The sequence below is a fragment of the Globicephala melas genome, chromosome 10, assembly GCF_963455315.2.
Source record: "Globicephala melas chromosome 10, mGloMel1.2, whole genome shotgun sequence".
Lineage (NCBI taxonomy): Eukaryota > Metazoa > Chordata > Mammalia > Artiodactyla > Delphinidae > Globicephala > Globicephala melas.
In genome coordinates, this window is record NC_083323.1 from 42,906,149 (window position 1) to 42,929,344 (window position 23,196).

Below are 23,196 nucleotides of genomic sequence, written 5' to 3' on the forward strand. Positions count from 1 at the left end.
CTCAAATTAAACTAGATGGAATCAAATGATTCCTCCATCAGTGTACTTTGTTAACAGTGGTAATGGAATTTTATATTTGTATTTCATAATAGTGTTAAGAGTTCATGAATATGCATGTATAAGTAGAACTGTTTGTATCGTGACTGTCACTTTGAAATTTCAGTACTTGGATAAGATTTGAGATCATAGGCATAGAGTGACATTTAAGATGCAGAATGGATACTTCGGTTGAGTAAATGCCAAATAATTTTCACTAACATTGAAAAGGCCAACTACATTAAGATAATCTATCTGTTTTGTCAGTGGTATCTTCCCTCCTGCCATTCCCTTCTGGTCTAGGGTTTAGGCTTGCTTTTTGGTGACTGATATCATGGAGCTGTGGGACACTAAGGCAAACTCTAAAATCTCCATACAGAGGGAATTTATGCCTGAATATATGCTATACAAGATTTTGCTAGAGAAATCAAATACACAAAGTGAAATGTTATACGTTTCATAGTCTGACTCTCTACTTTGAAATCTCTCTGGTAATGGCAGGTCTAGTACATTTCACACTAAAAGACATTCAATAAGTGATAAAATGCAAAAACAGGTTTATTAATAGCATACACAAAATGTCATGAAAGTTAAGGCAAATTACATATAAACCTGATAGTTCACTTTGGTGTAAGATGCTCCAGTTTCTGAAGGATGCTGAAGTTCTTTCAAGGACCTGAAGTAGAGGCCCTTGCCAGTTTATTTTATGGGCTTTAATTGTCAAGATGCCCATCTGGCTCCATGGCTCACCTTCTGCTGGCATAGCTGCCTGGCTGGCCATCCATATCATCTGGAGCCCAGGTGCTTACATCCTGGATCACTGAAGTGTTCACAGGACCACATGCTATGTTCACAGTAGTGGATATAGCATTTTTGTTTTAATATTAAAAACAAACACATGAAGGCTACTGGAAGGCTTTACTCTCAGTATCTTTCTCATGTCCATGTAATACTATTTAGGCACAATTAATCATCTCATGGCAGCTATGATATATCAGTTTAAGTTGTGGGAAGATAAAAAAGTACTAGGGCTTGTCTTGAAGACTCCCCTGTGAAGTGTTGAGTTATTGAGTAACCATATGGCCTAGTTGGCCTTGGACACCCTCTGTGTAGGTCTGTTATCACAGTATAATTACTGAAAACTTTTTTGGTTATCCTCAAAATGTCCTGGTGTGATTCTACTCTTTTCTACTTTTAAGCACTGAATTCAGAACTGGATAAATAAACTTCTCAACTATGTCTAAAAAATAGGTGGGTGATCCTAGAGCAATCTTACGCAATAAGTTAGTAGATGCTGCTGCAGGCAGATGCTGAAAGATATTGGTTGGTGTTTATGATCAATGTGATACGTATTAAGGTAAGTGGAGGCAAGGGATTGAAATGGCAATGTTAGGAGCTCCTATTAGCAGGAAGTAGGACTGTTGCCAAAAGATCCTACTAAGTGACATAAGGAAGAGGGCTGAAACAAATTTAAGAGGCCAGGAGAATATGAACCCCAATGAATAAGGCTGAATGTGTGACAAACCAATAAGAGAATTTGTCAGGTTATTTTGGTGAGGAAAAATTGTGTCAATTCTCGTCAGTAACAGAAGCAGTGAATATGAGTTTTAGGAAGAGACTTTTAGTAATAACCCTAGCTCCTTGTCAAAGGTATCTTGGGCTTCCCATTTAAAAATTATATCTATGTTATAGAGATGAATCATGTTGTAGCTGTCAACTAATCTTCCTTTTCCCAATTCGAAGCTCACTAAGCATCTCTTCTTTTTTCCCTTTGAGGAGAAGCACATCATTTATATTTCTCAGTACTAATTAGTAAATTAGCATCCTGGTACCTGTATATGAAAGATCATACCAATTCAGTTTCATGTAAATTTAATCAATATGAAGACATTCCTAATTTCAAGCCACAGTGAGGCATGAAGCACCACCCAGTAAGCAAAGATCATCACTGTGCTTTGTGATTAAACATTTACTGTCACCCTGGGAAACACTTAACTTCACGATTTCCTTTATCATTAAAAAAAAAAATTTGCTTATCCACTATTGTGAAGTCAATAGATGCGAAGTACAATAAGTATTTCCAAATTTACATATTGCATACTGAAACTTGAAAAATACTACATTACGAATTCAAAGCCATAGAGTGAATCAGTAGTAATGTAAAGAGGGAGTAGAACATAAGTTTTCCAAGTTCTTGTTTTTTGCTCAGTTTATTAGCATACACATTTAAAAGCTGTGGATTAAATCATGGGGGAAAATGCAGGTTTACACCTTTTTTCAGAAAAGATACGAAAGTACTTAAGCATACTAGTCATGATTTCATTTAAAGAAATACTTACCTTGATGCTGTCTTGTTATTTACAAGACAATCAGAGCCATTAACCTAAGATGACATTAAACATCTTAGGCCTATTTTAGATAACATTTAAATCCTAGACTTAGTTTGGCTATATCTTTCCAATGATGAATGCTTTTCCCATCTTTGAGTGCTCTTAAGTGTAACCTGTTTTAATTTTTTTTTGCAAAGGTAGTACAGTCATGAAATAAAATTCAGAAGGAGTGAAAGAAAATAGAATTAAAATTGTCGTCTTCTCTCCTTAGCCCCCACAGAGCCTAGTTTCCTTCCCCAGAAGTAAATACTGTTACCAGTTTCTTGTATATTCCTCCCTCCAATTTATTGTTTGAGAAACACACATATACACATACATAATTTTAGCATTTTTACACAGAAAATTACTATACTATACTTATTACTCTATGCCTTGCTTTTAAAAAATGTTTCCATGTATAGCATAGCATTCATTTTTATATCAGTTTAAATAGAACTGTCATGTTGTTTTTTAATGGCGCTTAAAAAAGTATTCTAGTATTCCACTGAATATAGGAGCACAACTGATTTGAACTAGCCTCAGTTAACAAACTTATATTTTCAATGCTGCTCTGAATTTCCTTGCACATCTGCTTTTTACTCAGATGTGAGGAAGATAATGAGGAGTTGAATATCTGGATAAAAGTACACATGAATTTAAAAATTTTGTAGTTATTGTCTACAGAAATTGCAATAGACGGTATTTCAGTTTATGTTTCCTCCAAGTATGTGTAGGCATAAAGGAGAATGCCTCTTTCTTTCACCCTTGCCCACAATGTGTAGAAACAAAATCTTTAGTTCTTTGTGCATATGCTAGGGGAAAAACAATTTGTAGTTAAAATTTAGAATTTTCTTATTAAAAATTAATTTTGATATTTTACTGTGTTTAAGACTCAGTTTCTATGAAATGTTTTTATCTCTTTCCTTGGAGGAAGAAAATGCTAGTGGCTTCAATATCCATACTTCCCTTTGTCATTTATTAAGGGACCAACCTTCCTCATAGCTAAATGTCTAAATTCTTACTGGAGGGATGTGTGTAATGTGTGAACACAAATACGTGTATAATTTCTGGGTTATATTGTCTCTTTGCCTTTTCTCTTTAGTAATGATGAATATTTGTACAAGATGAGGAGACAGCCATTTTAGATCATGGATAGAAGTTACATTTTTAGGGAAGCTGGACAACAATATGACACCTGGGCTACTTATACACACATTATTATATGAGACAGAATAAAACCCCTAATTTTAAAGCTATCTTGTTTTAGCTATTATTATTTTGGTAATTTTTTACAAAACATCTGTATTTTAACTAATATGAACAAATTATATTGGGTCATTTGTATTTTTCTTATTAATTTGTAGATACTATTATATACAAACAATAAAAAACTCTGAATAATTTATACAAAATTTTCCTCTCCAGTTTAGTATTTGTTATTTGACTTTATGATTTTTTTTACTAAAGTGAATTTTTTATGTTTGTGTTACCAAATTTATCATAAAAATTTCCTTTTATGGAATCTAGATTTTTGAGTAATTTTTAATTAATATAGTGAGTAAATCGGTTTCCTGAGTTCTGTGAGCCATTCTAGCAAATTAATCTAACCCAAGGATTGGGTTGTAGGAACCTCTGATTTATAGCCAGTAGGTCAGAAAGTACAGGTAACAGCTTGGACATGTGACTGGTATCTAAAGTAGAGGGCAGTCTTTTGGGACTGGAGATAGTGTCAGAATTCAATTGAATTGTAGGATAGCCAGCTGGTGTCTGAGAATTGCTTGTTGGTGTGGGAAAACCTCTCCCCCACACATTGAAATTGGGTCTCAGAATCCTTTTAACATCTTAAATTTATACAATGGTTCATGTCCATTATATCTCAAGAAAACTGGAAAAAATAAAACAATATAGTACTACAGTCTACCATATTTGACAACCATCACCAAATTTTCTTGGGCAGATTTAAGTGTTCCTTCTATATACTTTGCATAGCATCATTTTGTTGAAAATGCCCCTACTTTCTCCCATATAGACATTGAACTTCATAAGTGCTAGTACTGTTTACTGGTATCATCCCAGTGCCTAGGTTGCTTGATAAGTATTTACATAGAAGTGAATAAATGTGTGGTCCTTAAGACAGACAGTTGATTTAGAATTCTATTTCATTTTCTTATAGAGACAAATAATATATAGAGAGATATTTTAACAGACTTCATTAAAAATAGAACAGCATTGCTAGAAAATAAGTGCATTAGGTATTTTGATAGATACTGATTAGGATCAAAAGTGTACATTTAACCTATTAGGATGAATATCACTTAATTATGTTAAGAGTAAAACCAAATATCCGAGGTTATTAGCCATTTGAGATCCAGACAAATCATTTCAGAGACAAGGAGAGAAACACTATGCCACTGATTTATAAAAAGTGTCAGACTTCAGTGCAATTATAAAGGAGATATAGCTGAAAAGAAGAAAACGTGTGTCAGTTAATGTATTTTTCATCCTCAGTTCTTTATGTTTATATATATATTGCTTCAGAATATTTCTAAATATTAGAATTTCTTAGACACTATTAGAAATAATACATTTGTTTAAAATCAATTAAAAATACCCTCCAGTATTTGGAAACTTTGGCAAGAAATCAAATCTATTCAGATGCACTCTGCAAGTAGCCCTAAGACCCTATTGTACTGGTAGACATTCATTGTTGTAGTTGTTGTTTTAGCTATTCAGTGTCTATTCTCACTTCTAGTAACAACCTTCCAAAAGACAATTTCTTCTTGCATTCTTGCAGAGAGTATCATTAATATTCATTGTCTGTCCCTAGACAAGATGTAGACAGGTAAACCCAGCGAAGCCTATTAGACTCTATCAGGACTTTGAATCATAAGCTAAGTGACCCATATGGGGGAGGGGGAGTAGAGCTGATTGATCAGAGCAGCAATAGGAGACTCAATTTGTTCTTGCTCCCTCAGCCTGTGGGGCTATATTAGCTCTTGCTCTGTGCTAGTTAAGGTCTTCAGTTCTTCCTTCAATGAATTCTACTTTCTCACATTAGCCAAGGTAGGGCTCTGTGAATTGCAACTAAAACACCATGAAAAGACTTGTTACAATGATTTGGTTTCAGCATTACTGAAGCACCTTCAGATCATTTTATTAGTTCAGTTTGAAAGACTTGTTACAAAGATTTAGTTTCAGCATTACTCAAGCACCTTCCGATAATTTTATTAGTTCAGTTTGAGTAACATAACTCACAATTGTCAAATTCTTTTCCAATATGAAACAAGCAAACAAGCATGGCAGCTGATCCCATATCTCCAGTGCATGGATTTCAGAACTGTTTTACCTACTACACAGGGCAAATAAAATCATGATCAAGGATGCTTAATGTTTTTAGAAGTTTATAATTTTTCAAGATTTTTCACATTATTACCTTATTTAGTCCTCATAGGAACTCTGTGAAGTAGACAGAAAAGGAAATATTACTCCCATCTTCAAGGGAGGAAATTAAATTTGAAAAAGAAAAAGGAACACCAGAGAGCTATTGAGTTAAAGGAATGTATCACATAAATAAAATCATTTTGCATACCAAGTCTAAAAGTACATTGTAAAACCACATCTAGGGAAATCCTTTATTTTAATGCAATTATTTTATGTATAAGAAGCCATCCTAAAAAAAAAAAAAAAAGAAGCCATCCTGCTTAAAAAAGAAAAAAAAAAAAAAAGACTGGTCTTTCAATTCAGTGTTTGATCCCTGAATCTTCCATTCCTCAGTAAGTGCTGTTCCTACTAGTCTAGATAATAATCTTGACTGTGTAAAATCTGATAGTAACTTTCTATTCAAATAATGTGTAGGGACATATGGTATTATTCTGACTCAAGGTTGAAGCTGATGATGGTATTTTCACCTTCAGTGAGGTCATGAAGTTCTGCACTAAAGAGACTGAGTATGGGAAAGAAGAATCTTTATTTTCTCAAGTCCACAATAGTTACTCAACCAGCAATGATTACAGAGTACAGCCAGGGGCTGACAAATAATCATTCAGGATCTATCTAATTTTAAAATTCTTTATATTAATATGTTACCATACACACACAAACACATATATGTATCTATGTGTATGCAAACATGTTTATATCTTAGAAACAGATCCAGGGAATTCTCTGGTGGTCCAGTGGTTAGGACTTTGAGGTTTCACTGCTGAGGGCACGGGTTCGATCCCTGGTAGGGGGACTTCCGCAAGCCGTGCCACATGGCCAAAATTTAAAAAAGAAAGAAATAGATTCAGTTATTATTACTAAAAAATCTGGAAAATAATATTTTATAACTATTACAGTTTAAAATATTCCCCCTTTTTATGGCTTACAGCAAATTGACTCCATTTCTTTCTGTTGTTTTCTTTTTGGAAAAAGGAAACAACTAGCTATCACCATTTCTAAAATAGACTTCATATCTCTGAAGGCCATTCTTAAATTATTCCTTAATTTCTTTTTCCCCAGGCTAAATTATCCTATTTATTTTTACTTTTTTTCTTAAAGCCCTTGTGTTTCAACCTTTAATTATCTCCTTTGCTCAACCCCTGCCAAACTCACTACACATATTAAATTGCCATTGATTTTTTCATTTGGGTGCCCAGTGGGTACACAGAACTCTATAAAGGATCTTTCATTCATATCCTTGTGATTTCAGCCAAGTACAGAAATTCTGATGTAAATTTGAACATCATTCCATATACTGTATTAGAGGTTAAAAAATGAGACCTGTGAAGGGTGACTTTTTCAGATAAAATCTGCCCCTACTATGGAGTTTTATGTTAATGTAGGGCTAGAAACTTAAATAGTTTCATTTCGTTATTCAAAAAGGTGTTACATTCTTGTCAGATTGCCCATTGCATCTAAGATTTTTAGGTTTATATGACAACATTTTGGACATTTACCTTTCATAATCATAAGAATAAAAGAAGGAAAAAATCTACAATTCAGATTGGATCTATATTTACTAATTTGTCTGTTTCCACTGCCAAGCCTAAAAAAAAAAAAGCTAAAAAACTAGCCTGTTTTGACTGACAACTATTTTTTTTCCAACAGATTCAAGCATTTTGATTTAAGTGTTAGTCTAAATAGTCAAGTTTGTGTCAATAGACACACTAGTTTTCCTTTATTTGTTTGAAGCAAGAAATTCAAGGGTTCACATTTCAGCTTTCAAGATCCTCTTTCCTTCCTCCAGTCTGTTTCCTTTTTCCATTCTCAAGCTGAGGTCATCAACTAATGCTACTGGGCAACTAGTTGCTAGTAAAACCACCTTCCATATATATCATAGGAATGGCTATTCAACACCATTATACCTATACCTATTTTTGTGTACCTGTTATAGAACTGTAATTACTCACCCTCTGGAGCCTGGTATAATGAGTCTGCTCCCTACAAACTATGTGATTTATCTAATTCACATGACTACTTTGATCCTCAGTTTTCCCATCATCTATATTTAGTTTCCATATTGGGCTAATGTACAGATTAAAGGTAAAATACTGTATATAAGATTCTTTGCACATTGCCTAGCATACAGTAAGTACTGCCAAAATGAATGCTATTAAAATACATAATATTTATTAATGGTATTAATTCATAAAATGGAGATACCCAAGCATAGTTGGGCAAGGCTAGTTACTATAAATGATAATCCTCAAAAACTCAGTGGATTAAATAACAGTTTTTATCACACTTAGAAAAATTTAAAGCTTATCTGAATAACAAACTAAATTCCTTTTTTCTTTGAAAGTAAAAACATAGTAGGAAACATAGAAATATCAAAGAGCACATGGATCCTTTCTGGGGAAATACATAAAATCTTATTTGACCCTTAGATGTGAAATTTACTCTTGTATATTTAAAGGGAACTGCTTTAGAGAAAGGAACATAAAAGTAAAATAGAATTTAAAATATTCAAATTTCAAAATCTAATAATAAACTTTATCTACCCTGCAGCTGACCTACCATCTTACTACTAATTAGGTTCTTAATACTTTAAAATATTAAACTGAATTTTCAGAGTTTGAGGAAGCACAGAGAGAACAAGTGGAAAACATACCATAATTTGCTTCAGATGTTAGAAAAGTACAGCATGCTTTCTCTAACTGTAATCCCCTCCCTTGTAACAACATTAACTTAAAATCATTTCTAAATTGTTTTTATTTACAAAAATGCACACACAAAGAATGTCTTTGCAAAGCCAGTGTTTTTGTTTTTTGAAGCAATCATGTATTTTTATTTTTAAAAATTATGACATGAAATGTACAAAAAGCAAAAGTATGTGTTAAGAATTGAGAAATCTGTCCATACACTGGTAAGTCAACTAAAATTTAGTGAGTAAATGATGAACATTTGGGTGTAGATTTCATGGAACTGATATAATATAATATTTTGTAATATTTACAAATAATATGCTGCCACTTCTAAGAAAATATCTGTACTTTAGATCTGGCCTTGAACTCTTGCTGTAGTGGAGAGCTTGCTGGGTGGAATACCAGGAGGTCTGGGTTCTAACTCAGGTTTTCCTGGACAGCCTCTGGAAACTCAGACAGGTGTTGATTCTAAGCTTCAGTTATCCCACTAAGAAAGGAATAGCATTTGAATGGTGAAAATAATATTGTGTAGCATTTGGGTGACTGCTAAATGGGAAAATACATATGAAAACACCAAGCAAGGATTTAGGCTCGTGGTAGACATTCAACACGTCCATTCAATAAATTGCCCGTTCCCTACTTTAATTCCCTTCTCTTTTTCCTTCTCTACTCCATCCCTCTTCAAACCTCTAGAAATTCACAGCTCTGTATAGTCTCTACAGACCCCAAGAAACAATAACTTTGAACATGTCTCTGGTTTCCCTTTAAACTGAATCAGTAAGTCAATACATGCAGTTACCTCCTTACATTCTGAACATTTTTGCACATTGCCTTGTTTTATGCTTGTATAACTGCAAAAAAGTGACTTCATTTGGGAGGAGTGGGTATACAAACTGTGTATAGTAAATAATTTTCAATACAAGAACAGGTGCTAATGGCAAGAACAGGTGCCAATGGAACACTTGGTCCTTGACGTAGATAGAAGTAGAGCCAGACAAGGATCAGTTTGAGGAGTCCCTAGAAATTTTAGAAATGTAACTATTCTTTTTCAAAGGAGAAAAATTATAATTTTGTTGACTCTTTGATTTAAAAAGTTAAAATGCAAATCATTTCAAATATTTCTTTTTTATATAAAATATAGGCATTTAAAATATAAAGTGTTCACAATTTTATAAAATGTTTTCATATTTTGCACCTGCAAACGATGTCTAATTAGCAGTTAGTATTGGCTAAGCTTAAAAATTTTAGTAGTGCAATATAACTAAATCCCCATATTAAAAGCTGAGTTTTTTTAATAACCTTTAGTACTAATTTTCAAACTCAAAATCAACAATGTCCTAGTTGTAATAAAACATAACACCAATAAAGTAATGGTATAATAACTCTAATACAAGATTGCATTAATTTGAATATTAAAAACATTATGTTTAAAGTCTGATTTATAGTATCAATGTGACATGATTTGTCCTTTTACAAGGAATGAGTATATATACCATCTCTTCTCTTTACATATCTCACACTGTTCTATGGGAATTTATTTTCTTTATATCTTACATCCTTCTTATAAAATACATCCCTTTGGTATAATTGCACAAAACCACAATTGGTTATTTATTTTGGCTTACTGAACATTATACACATAATCTGTACATTCTGTTTCTTTCGTTCATTCATTTTTCATTTATTCATATTTATTGATTTTCTACCGTGTACTTGGCTGTGACCTAGTTGTTGGGGAGTCAATATGATGAGATTTGGTTTCAAACCTCAGGAGCTTTCATTGTATTGGGGAAGTAACACAATACACTCTATTCTATACAAGAAATGATACAGGAAAATTTGAAATTATAGTAATAAAAATGGTGTGGTAATGTCACAAAATTAGACTGATTTAAATGAATGCAAGCTAAGATATCAAACCCAAGTGCACGTAAGGGCTTAAACATTACAGTGCGCGTTGCGTAGTAGATGGTATTACAAAAATTGTATCGCAATATGAAGAGAAATACAATTAAATCTCTACCTAATTACACTGAAGCTTGAACTTTAGATAGACTAAAGACATAAAAGTGAAAAGAAAAACTGTAAGGTAATTATATTAATACATGAGAGAACATTTTATTGACATAGGGTAAGAGGATATCTTTTATCTTCATTTTACAGATGAGGAAACTAAAGCACAGAGAATTTTAGAAGTTCTCTGGGGTCGAGTCAGATAGTACATGCATGACCCTAGTTTTGAGCTCAGTCTAACTCTGAACCCACAGTCTTAAACACAACGTTAAATTGTCTCATTTCCAATTACCTAATGCCTGTGCATATCAGGAGCGCTGTTATTTTCAAATTTCAGATGCACAATGATTCAAAATTCATAAATGAGTCATTTTAAATACTACTTTCTTTTTCTTTCTTTGTCAAGAAAATAGTTTCTTTATATAATTTTTGTTAAACAATTGTTTTTCTACCTCCTGTCTGTGATTTCATCCCCCTTATACACTTTCTTAGAAATTAGAATATTTATGTTCAATAGAATGGAATTGCAAGTCTTGTAGATATTTGTTTATTGAGGCAAATGTTGTAACTCAATCTTAATTCACCTTAGAAGACATTAGTATGTATTGCCACACTGAAAGAAAGACCAAAAGAAAAAGGGAAAGAAGCAAGGAAGTAAGGAAGGAAAGAAGAGAGGGAGGGAGGGAGGAAGAGAGGAAGAGGAAATTTTGTTGAAAATAAAATTTTCCACAAAGAAAAAAAATTGACAAATTGGACTATATTAAAATTACAAACTCTGTTTCTCAAAGGACATCCTTAAGATAGCATCCTAACTAGGTAAAGATATTTGCTATTTGGTATATCTCCTACAATTGAATGTACATTTACCCCATGAATGAGCCAGAAATTTTACTGCTAGGCATATACACAACAGTATCAAACACACATGTGCCAAAAGTCATGCACAAGCAAAATAGTTAATTTTTTGTTTACATTTATTCACATAATGTTGTATTTCCTTCAAATTTAACATGGTATATTATATTAATTGACTTACTAATTTTAAATAAACTTGAATCCATGAAATAAACCTAACAACATAGATTATATTACCTTTTTTATTCATTGTTGAGTTTGGTTTGTTAATAGCTAGGTTTGCATTTTTGCATTTATGTTCATGGGTAAAATTTGCATGTAAATTTATTTTCATGTACTATCCTTATTTGTTTTTGATACAAGGTTATGTTACTCTTATAAATACTGTTGGTATACATATGTTCTTTTCTATTTTCTAGAACAGTTGGTGTAAGATTAGAATCATATGACCCTAGAAGTTAAAATTTATTAGTGATGCCATGTAGACTAAGAATTTTCTTCAAAGAAAGTTTTTAACTCTTGATTTAATTCAGTTATGGAGTTATTTAGAATTTATAGTTCTTCCTTTGTCAATATACAACTTGTGTTCTAAAATTTGTCTATTTCATATGAAGTTTCAAATGTGTTAGTATATAGTTCATTATATATTAATTTATTAAATCTCATTGAAGATTAGTCTATTTTATTAGATTCCTCTTTCAAAAACCAACTTTGTTGATTCCATTTTGTCTGTTTTTGTAGTATTTCATTATTTTTACTTATCCTTAATATTTCCAGTCATTTACTCTTTGGGTTTATTCATTTTCCTATTTCTAACTTTTGAATTCATTCATTTTTAGCCTTTCTGCCTTTTGATTTTCAATCTTAGGCAAATCCTAGACATTTTCTTGTAATCCCTAAACCAAAGCTTAAATTCACTGCATTTGTCAACTGCTTGCAAAGGCCTAGGGTAATGTTGCCATTCTTAATTCTGGATTTCCACATCAGTTAGATTTTGGCTAGGTCATGGATTATTTCCTTGGTATCTTACTAATGGCTCCATGTTAATTAAGTTATTATTTTTTAATGGTCACTAATAATCTTAATTGTTTTCAGCTGGATTGATGGTCCTGCTGCTTAGCCTAAAATATTCTTGAAGGTACAATGTTGTATTCTTTCCGTAGGTGAAATCATCCCATTATTTTGGATATTTTTCTTAAAACCTGTCTTATTCCTTTACCTGTGTTGCCTCTTTTTTTACACTGTATCCAATTTTTATTTTATTCTCAACATTGAAGCAAACATTAGATAGAGTATGCAACCACTATTTAGCCAATGTAAAAACTTGAAAACTTCTTTTTCTGTGGGATGAATTGGGAGATTGTGATTGACATAAATAAACTAATATGTATAAAATAGATAACTAATTAGAACCTGCTATATAAAAAAAAAAAAAATTCAAATATTAAAATAAAAGAATTGTAAGCAAAAAAACCCCAAAACTTTTTCTTCATTTTGCCCAGCCAATGATTCATTATATTTGAAATCAGAACTTTTATCATTCAAAATATTATATCTTTTTTCATGGTATCAGAGAATACCAGTGCTGAAACAAACAATACCAAAGTCTCTTTGCCTTAAAATTAAAAGATTTGTTTCTCACTCAGATTTATTTATTTCTTACTCAGTCCAACTGGCAGCCGGATTCCATGTGGTGATTCAGGAATCCATGCCCCTTCCATCTAGTAGATTCTCAAGTCTTCCCACTCACTCCTCTGCATCTGGCTGTGAAATGATTGGGGATTGGTGGCTGTCACAGGAGATTTGGTGGACCATACCTGCAAGTGTAGAGCATTTCCATCAGCAATCCATTCGCCATAGTCACATGGCTTCATGTAGAGAGAATGTTGGCTGGGAAATGTAGAAGCACTCATTGTTCTTTCCACAGCTAAATTAAACAGTTACCAAAATAATAGTAAATTAATTGAAAATGACAGAAACAAATAACAACTTGGAAAATTGCCTCAATCTGTGTGGCTAGGTTGTCTATCAGCAAGACAAAATGATACAAATGCAAATAATTCAGCCCCCCTTGGGCTATAAAATTGATTATAGACATTTGCATGGTATCATCTTAAAGAATATAGTCACAGCTCTGCATATCCCTTTATGTAACTAGTTATGGAATATTATAAAAAATTGTTTGTTTGTTTTAAGCCAAGTACTAGAAGAACTGTTAAGATTTTTCTTTCTGTTTGGGCTTTTTCAGTTCGCAACTACATAAATAATCCAAACTTGGCCTGATTTGATTTTCTAGTGATACTCAAAGGATTAATTAGTGTCTTGCTTCCTTTCAAACTAACTGACCATTGGCCTTTCATCTTTCTTCCTATTTTGCAGATATCTTACATTAATGATAATAGTAACTCTCATAATAAGCACTCATTTCAGATTTCAAATTGGTAAAATCTGTTCTTCATTATTTAAATTCATTTGTGTATATATATTCACAAATTTGGGGGGAAGTATATACATTCAGCAGTATCTGATAAATTGTTTATTCATCATAGCAATGAAATCAGTTTAAAAATTCTAACATTTTACTCTGCTAAGGTTTGTAGTCTCCTGCAAAAAAAGACTTAGTTTCCAGTCTTACCTGCCATTGATCTTGACTCTATTCTTACATATTGTGTGCTGACCATTTAAAATGAATAGTGAAGGATTATAATTCTTGTTTGGAATATTTGTTTTCATTTTCTCTGTGGTATCCTTAATTTGGTTTTACTAAATTAGAGTAGGAGCTATGTTTTTTTTCTTTTTTTAACTTGTTTTAAAAAAATGTTACACCATCTTTTAGTATTCTTATATCCTCCTTATTAGACTTATTTTTATGACCTTTTCCTTGTTGGATTCTAAACTTTTTTATTCATTTCTAATTTTGATGTATTTGTCTATTCCAGGGTACTAGAGCTATTAAAGTATGCATTTTAGAAGTACAGTTAATGTTTTCTACCCTCTCCTGTGATATTACCTGTCTTTCCAAAACTTTCTTCTTCAAGACTCAACATTCCAACTACGTCACCCTGAAGCCTTTTCCCACCTCCCCATTTGAGTTGACTATACATTCTCTGTTCTCCCAGAGAGATTATTTGTATTTTTATCATTGTACTAAACAAAGACATAAGAAGTAAAAAAAAAAAAAAGGGTATCTATCCTTCATGAACATACAAGTGATAATCTATAGTGAAACATTAACACATCAACTCAGCAATCTATTAAAAGCTAATATATCATGATCAAGTAAGTTTATCCAAGAAATGCAAGCTTGGTTAAACATTTTTCTTTAATTAAACAATGTAAATAGATAGCTAGTGGGAAGCAGCCGTATAGCATAGGGAGATCAGCTTGGTGCTTTGTGACCACCTAGAGGGGTGGGATAGGGAGGGTGGGAGGGAGGGAGACGCAAGAAGGAAGAGATATGGGAACATATGTATATGTATAACTGATTCACTTTGTTATAAAGCAGAAACTAACACACTATTGTGAAGCAATTATATTCCAATAAAGATGTTAAAAAAAATTTAAAATAGGACTACCATATGACCCAGCAATTCCACTCTTGGATATACATAAAAAAACAAAAACAAAACAAAACAAAAAAACAATGTAATTCACCATAAAGAAGGAAAAAACAATGTAATTCACGCTAAAGAAGAAAAAAAAATATTACCACCTTGTAGATGCAGAAAAAGCATTTGATGATTTTTTCCTAAGATTGAGAACAAATAAAGGGTATCTGTTATTGTCATTCCAATTCAACAGGGCCCAGTCCATCCGGTAAAACAGGAAAAATAAATAAAATGCATGGGTATTGGGAAGAAGGAGATACAGTTTTCTCTATTTGTTCACAACATGATTATCTACATAGAAGATGCTAAAGAATCTAAAAAAGAGCTACTAAACAAATAAGTATAAAGCAACATCACCATATACAAAGTTAATTTTAAAAAATCATTTGTATTTTTAAACACTAGCAAAGGAAAACTGAAAATTAAAATTTTAAAAGGTATTATTTATAATAACAAGTAACATGGAATATCTAAGTATATAGCTAAAAATATCTGTAAGATTTATATGCTGAAAACTACAAACATCAATGACAAAAATAAATGAAGTCTAAATAAGTGAAAAGAAAAACTATGTTCACAAATGGAAAGACTGAATATTGTTAAGATGTATTCTCCCCTAACTGACATGTAGATTCGATGCAATACCCATCAATATCCCAGCGGGGTCTTTTTCTTTTCTTTTCTTTTTTTTTGGTAAAAGCTAATTCTAAAATTAAGACAGAGATAAAAAGAATTAAAAATACCCTTTCCTGCCAAAAAAAACACCTTTCAAAATCAAGAACAAACTTCAAAAACTTACGTTACTTGATTTCAAGACAAAACGAGACAATGTAGTATTGGTATAACAATAGAAAAACCAATAAAACAGAATACAGAATGCAGGAATAGACCCAATATATATGATCAAATAATTTGTTTTTTACTAAGTTGGAAGACTCAAAAAGCTGCACATTACATGATTTCATTTATGTGACATTCTGGGAAAGGTAAATTTAGGAACTTAAAACTGATCAGTGGTTGCCAGAGGTTGAACAATAAAGAAAGGGATTGATTTTAAAGAGTCAGACATGTGAAATTTTTGGTGTGAGTAGAGTATTCCATATTTTGTTTTCTTCATTGAATTGTAATGATTTAAGAATGGTGAACAATTGAATATTAGATGGTATTAACAAATGAATTACTTTTGATTTGGGGTTGAGGATGTGATGTGAAATTGTGGTAATGTATATAAAGAGATAAACTCGGTGATAAATATATGAGGAATCATTGCACTATTTTAACTGTATTGTATTTTATTGAAAATCACCTAACCCCAGCATAAGGTATAGTCATTTATTGAAAACTATTGGCTTTTCTTCCTAAATTTGAAAAAAGAATTAATATCTGACTTTCATGTCCCAATAAAATTTATTAAAATACTACCTGAGAATTAAGTTTGGTATGGGAAGAAGGAACCCACAATAACTTATTTACTTCATGAAGACAGTAGGAAGTTTCCATTATTTAGGATGTGGGTATGAACGATCCTTCACTGAGAGATAGTGACTTTCCATCACAATGTACTGTGATTTACCATCTGAATAAAAACAATAATGCAAGGAGACAAAATAAGGTAACAGAACAAAGCAACAGAGTCATTCTGTCAGTGGATTAAATAGATATTTTGTACAACCCTACAGAAGGTGTTAAAGGTCCCTGCTGAGCTATGTAATAGCAATTCAAGGCACCCTATAGATAGTTCCAATTCAAAATCAATCATTAGAAAGAAGAAAAAAAAAAGATACCCAGACTTTAAAGAAAAAAAAGAAATAAAAACCAGAAGGAAAAGTCAATGACTTTCTGCATGTTCAACATTAATCTTTTCTACTTTATTAAAAACAAATATATTAACGTGGCAATCATATCAGTCATATTCTCAGTTTGTGATTATGCTGATATCCATTAAATCTATGCATTGTACTTGTAGGCTGCCAAAAAACTGAGCTGACAAGATTTACCATTAGTTTTTCAAATAAGAGCCTCAGAAAACATTATGAATAAATATTATTATCCATTAAAAGAGACTGTTTTGTTTTTATAGGAGAAAAAGATTTTAAATATTTAATGAAATCAATAGGAAAACATTCCTTATTATTTTGTAATTCACTACTCTACATTAGATCAGATTTACTAGTCAAAAGGGAGCACCGTTTACATGCAACAATATAGTAGATGAATGTTACCCTACATATCATTAATAATTATGTGGCATGGACCCTGAGGATATCTAAATCTCTAGGATATTAGTGGTTATAATTTTGAAATTATTTTATTTCTTGCAAAAAAAATCGTTAAAGTCAATTGAATTTCACTATTTTTAAAAGGATTAATATTTAAATGATGGAGCAGTTATAGAAAAGTCTATTACCTGTGGCCATGCATGGAGCTCCTTCTCGATGAGTAATATTTTGTAAGTGGCTGCCTGGAAGTGATTTTTTAAGTCTTAATTTTCCATAAATCTAACTGTTTATTTTTATAAATAGCTAAATTAGACTGATTTATATAGATTTAACTGCATGCTTCCAGTTTGCACAAAGAAACATAATTGAAATGATTTGCTGGCTTCAGACTATCTCCAGCAAAGCGAGAAACCAGCCAACATGCAAACATAACCAACATCACAGCAGAGTCATCATAAGAGTAGATAAAATGTACTGAGAGCTTGTTATGTACTGGACACAGTTCTAAGCATCTAACAAATACCTCAAATAATCCTCACAACCATCCTGTGAGAAAGGTGCTATTATTGTCTCCACTCTTCAGATGAGGAGTATAGATTCAGGGAGTTTAAGTAGCTTGTCCTGGGAACACAGCTGCCAAGTGAGATTTTAGCCCAAGAATTTTGGCTCTAGGGCCTGTGCTTTTAACCAGCTCATTAATTTTTACCGAGATTCCTGAGCTAACACATAGAAAGTATTTTAACAGTGTTTTTGTCACATAATAATGGCTCAAAAGTTTTAACCAAAATATATTTTTTTAAAGAAATAAAGTATATGACATTTATTTCAAGTGAAAATTGTAGTGCAGAAGAGGGAGAGTATACCAGAGCAAATAAGGACTGTATAACGTCCCTCACTCCTATGACTTGTTGCTGTCTCATAGGGAACCTGAAATTTGAATATGAAAATCAAAGCCAAAGTCAACGGAGGCTACTCTCAACAAATCTTAACAAATCTTAGCGCTGGGGTCTCAGCTAACTCATATTAAGAATGTAGGTCAGCCGGAAAATCAGATTCTTCCCTGAGTTTACAGACATTCAAAGTTATAGGCCAGTTGTGAAAAGAAAACCAAAACAACAACACAAAAGCAAAAGCCTTTCCCTTAGGCAAACTGGAGTAGTCTCAGCTGATTCCAGAACTTTAAGGTTAAAATATTCCGCTCAAGGGTGAAGTGTGACTTAAATACTCAAGACATAAGCAATAATAAACAGCTACAGATTTCTAAACTTCTTTGTGAAAGAAATGATTCTACCACTTTTTTTTCTCTCTCCTTATCAAGAAGCAAAATTCACCCTCTGCTCTTGTGTTTTCCTTTTGGAATTTAAGCCCACTTACAGAAACACAAGTAGTAATAGTTCTGATCAATAAAATGTTTATTCTTAACTGTTACTACAATCTAGGAAGATAAATGACATAGATTAAGCAGATCTGCCTTTAGAATTTGTTAGGCCTATAGCAGGAGTACAAATAGAGCTCATATACCTTGTGTCTAAATATATTACCTTATATATCAAAATTATTTGATTTAGTTGAAATTCTGAAAATCTATTTATTTTTGAAAATTTAATTAAATCTTATATATGCTCAAGAAAATATTTTTTAATTAACTTTTATTGGAGTATAGCTGCTTTACAATGTTGTGTTAGTTTCTGCTGTACAGCAAATTGAATCAGTTATATGTATACATATATCTGCTCTTTTTTGGATCTCCTTCCCATTTAGGTCACCAGAGAAGTGAGCAGAGTTCCCTGAGCTATACAGTAGGTTCTCATTAGTTATCTTTTTTATACATAGTATATATAGTGTATATATGTCAACCCCATCTCCCAATTCATCCCATGCCCCCTTCCCGCCTTGGTGTCCATACATTTGTTCTCTACATCTGTGTCTCTATTTCTGCTTTGCAAATAAGATCATCTCTACCATTTTTCTAGATTCCACATATATGTGTTAATATATAATATTCATTTTTCTCTTCCTGAAGTACTTCACTCTGTATGACACTCTCTAGTTCTATCCATGTCCCTACAAATGACCCAGTTTCGTTCCTTTTTATGTCCAAGTCATATTCCATTGTATATATATACCACATCCTCTTTATCCATTCCTCTGTTGATGGACATTTAGGTTGCTTCCATGTCTTGGCTATTGTAAATAGTGCTGCAGTGAACATTGGGGTGCATGTGCCTCTTTGAATTATGCTTTTCTCTGGGTGTATGCTCAGTAGTGGGATTGCTGGGTAATATGGTAGTTCTATTTTTATTTTTTAAGGAACTTCCATACTGTTCTCTATAGCGGCTGTATCAATTTACATTCCCAAAACAGTATAAGAGGGTTCTCTTTTCTCCACACCCTCTCCAGCATTTATCGTTTGTAGATTTTTTTGATGATGGCCATTCTGACTGCTGTGAGGTGATATACCTCACTGTAGTTTTGACTTGCATATCTCTAATAATTAGTGATGTTGAACATCTTTTCTTCATGTGTTTGTTGGATAGCCATATGTCTTTGGGGAAATGTCTATTTAGGTCTTCCACCCATTTTTTGATTGGGTTGTTTGTTTTTTTATATTGAGTTGCATGAGCTGCTTGTATATTTTGGAGATTAATCCTTTGTCAGTTGCTTCATTTGCAAACATTTTCTCCCATTCTGAGGGTTGCCTTTACATCTTGTTTATGGTTTCCTTTGCTATACAAAAGCTTTTAAGTTTAATTAGGTCCCATTTGTTTATTTTTGTTTTTATTTTATTTTATTTTATTCATTACTCTAGCAGGTGGGTCAAAAAAATCTTGCTGCGATATGTCAAAGAATGTTCTGCCTATGTTTTCCTCTAAGATTTTTATAGCGTCTGGCCTTACATTCAGACCTTTAATCAATTTTGAGTTTATTTTTGTGGATGGTGTTAGGGAATTTGATTCTTTTACATGTAACTGTCTAGTTTTCTGAGCACCACTTATTGAAGAAGCTGTCTTTTCTCCACTGTATATTCTTGCCTCCCTTGTCATAGATTAGGTGACCATAGGTATGTGGGTTTTTCTCTGGGCTTTCTATCCTGTTCCATTGGTCTATATTTCTGTTTTTGTGCCAGTACCATACTGTCTTGACTACTGTAGCTTTGTAATATAATCTGAAGTCAGGGAGCCTGATTTCTCCAGCTCCATTTTTCTTTCTCAAGATTGCATTGGCTATTCAGGGTCTTTTGTGTTTCTATACAAATTGTAACATTTTCTGTTCTAGTTCTGTGAAAAATGCCATTGGTAACTTGATAAGGATTGCAATGAATCTATAGATTGCCTTGGGTAGTGTAGTCATTTTCACAATATTGATTCTTCCAATTCAAGAACATGGTATATCTCTCCATCTGTTTGTGTCATCTTTGATTTCTTTTATCAGTGTCTTACAGTTTTCTGCATGCAGGTCTTTTGCCTCCTTATGTAAGTTTATTCCTAGGTATTTTATTCCTACTGTTGCAATGGTAAATAGGATTGTTTCCTTAATTTCTCTTTCTGATATTTCATTGTTAGTGTATAGGAATGCAAGAGATTTCTATGTATTAATTTTGTATCCTGTGACTTTACTAAATTCACTGACTAGCTCTAATAGTTTTCTGGTGGCATCTGTAGGATTTTCTGTGTATAGTATCATGTCATCTGCACACAGTGACAGTTTTACTTCTTCTTTTCCTGTTTGGATTCCTTTTATTTCTTTTTCCTCTCTGATTGCCGTGTCTAGGACTTCCAAGACTATGTTGAGAAATAGTGGTGAGAGTAGACCTTGTTTTGTTCCTGATCTTAAAGGAAATGTTTTCAGTTTTTCACCATTGTGAATAATGTTTGCTATGGGTTTGTCATATATGGCCTTCATTATGTAGAGGTAGGTTCCCTCTGTGCTCACTTTCTGCAGAGTTTTGATCATAAATGGGTGTTGAATTTTGTCAAAAGCTTTTTCTGAATCTATTGAGATGATCATGGGGTTTTTATTCTTCAGTTTGTTAATATGGTATATCACATTGATTGAGTTGCATATTTTGAAGAATCCTTGCATCCCTGAGATAAATCCCACTTGATCAATGGTATATGATCCTTTTAATGTGTTGTTGGATTCATTTTGTTAGTATTTTGTTGAGGATTTTTGCTTCTATGTTCATCAGTGATATTGGCCTGTAATTCTCTTTTCTTGTGATATCTTTGTCTGGTTTTGGTTAAGAAAATAAATTGATGCACAATTTTAGTATTCAGTACCCATCTAGTTGCCCATTTAAATAATCAGTATTATGCGTTGCACATGTTATGTCTATACATACATGTACACAAATGTAGGGGGATTTTTGAAGTGAAAAACATTCTTCAACTGTCAAACAACTGTTGGGAATACCTTACTCATACATGAGTAATACCAGAACCACAAATTGCAATACAAAGATAAGGCAAAAATTTGATATTAGACAATACTGAGAAATGGTACTTTGGTATGCAAGAATATATTCCATTCATGCCATCTGAAAGGAAAGATTGACAAGTCTATTTATCCGTCTTTTACTTACATAAGGACTTCTACTGCTGAAATTCTGACTGCAGCTATAAACAGTGTTTGTCTCTGACCTATAAAACTTCATGGCATTTGAATGCAGTGCCTTTTGTTTTTACAACATAGGTGAAGGAAGGATGTGTGTAAGCGATTTGCTTGGGTCTGAACAGTGTTAATCATGAGAGCCTAAGTTAAGATTACTCCTTTAGGGCTTCCCTGGTGGCGCAGTGGTTGAGAGTCCGCCTGCCAATGCAGGGGACACAGGTTCGTGCCCCGGTCCGGGAAGATCCCACATGCCGCAGAGCGGCTGTGCCCGTGAGCCATGGCCGCTGAGCCTGCACGTCTGGAGCCTGTTGCTCCGCAAGGGGAGAGGCCACAACAGTGAGAGGCCTGCGTATCGCAAAAAAAAAAAAAAAAAAAAAAGGAGTCATTAAAACTTTTAAATCAAAAAGGAAATAATAAATAATCTTTCCCCTACTAGATACTCCTTAAAACACATGTCAAGGATGGTAAATACTAACAACTGAACTGAGCCACTTAACTGTTCATGGCATTTACCTAGATTTCATCAAGTTAGCCAAAGTACCTCCAAAACTAATAAAAGTCAACTGTTGTCAACAATTTTTTTCTGTCAGAGAATATAGGGAGAATATGTGAACTTTGCAAAATAAAGTATATAAAATGCTGTAAGAGAGGTCTTCCTTTTCATTAGAATTAAGACTATTAAAATGCCTGTTGTTTATTTTCCTTTCTGGTTTTGAAAGATCAGTGATTTTCATAATTGATTTTGGAATTCTAATCCTTTTATACTGCCTATTTCAACTTGTGACCAACATACTGAGACACAAATTGCTATTAAGTTGTCATGGTGCTGGGTATCAATATTACTTATTATATAGATTGTCCAATATATGGTGGTAATTATTCTAAAATGCTAAAAGCCTGAAAATATGTAGTGATTTCAATCATATTTATGAGTGGTTCATTATAAAATCAAAAGCAAAAATCTAACCCAAGCACATTTGAATCCATTCCTGTATGTTTGGGGTTGATTGTTTTAAGCATCTTCCCAACTTAAAAAAACAAAAATAAAAATTGATCATTAAACAAAGCAAATAATAGTAAAAATACATCCTGTTTGTTAGCATGTGTTGTATCCATTACATTTTGAACTGAATTTCAATTTGCTAAATGCCTTATCTCCTCTAATCTCAGTTGAAAAAAATCAAATCTCACTTTTCTTCCTGGGAGGTAAACCAGAAAATACATTTTTAGTTTATATCAGAGATAGAAAAAACTCCTCATTTAAAACATTCTTGTGGAAAAAGACCAATTCCTTGGCAATGTTTGCTAATATAAACTAAGGTGTGTCTGTGAGATTCTATGTCTTTAAATTAATCAAACT

At 32.7% G+C, this 23,196-nt stretch overlaps 1 long non-coding RNA gene across 1 annotated transcript in view; it reads right to left on the reverse strand.

The window, feature by feature from the left end:
- Positions 1-17,463, reverse strand: part of LOC132598011 (uncharacterized) — a 68,404-nt gene extending 50,941 nt beyond the window's left edge. Inside the window, exons 1-2 of the long non-coding RNA XR_009565632.1 lie at positions 17,414-17,463; positions 13,062-13,215 (exon numbers count right to left, since the gene is read on the reverse strand). This is a non-coding gene — a long non-coding RNA (uncharacterized lncRNA). The remainder of the gene's footprint in view (positions 1-13,061; positions 13,216-17,413) is intronic.
- Positions 17,464-23,196: the final 5,733 nt, after the last annotated feature.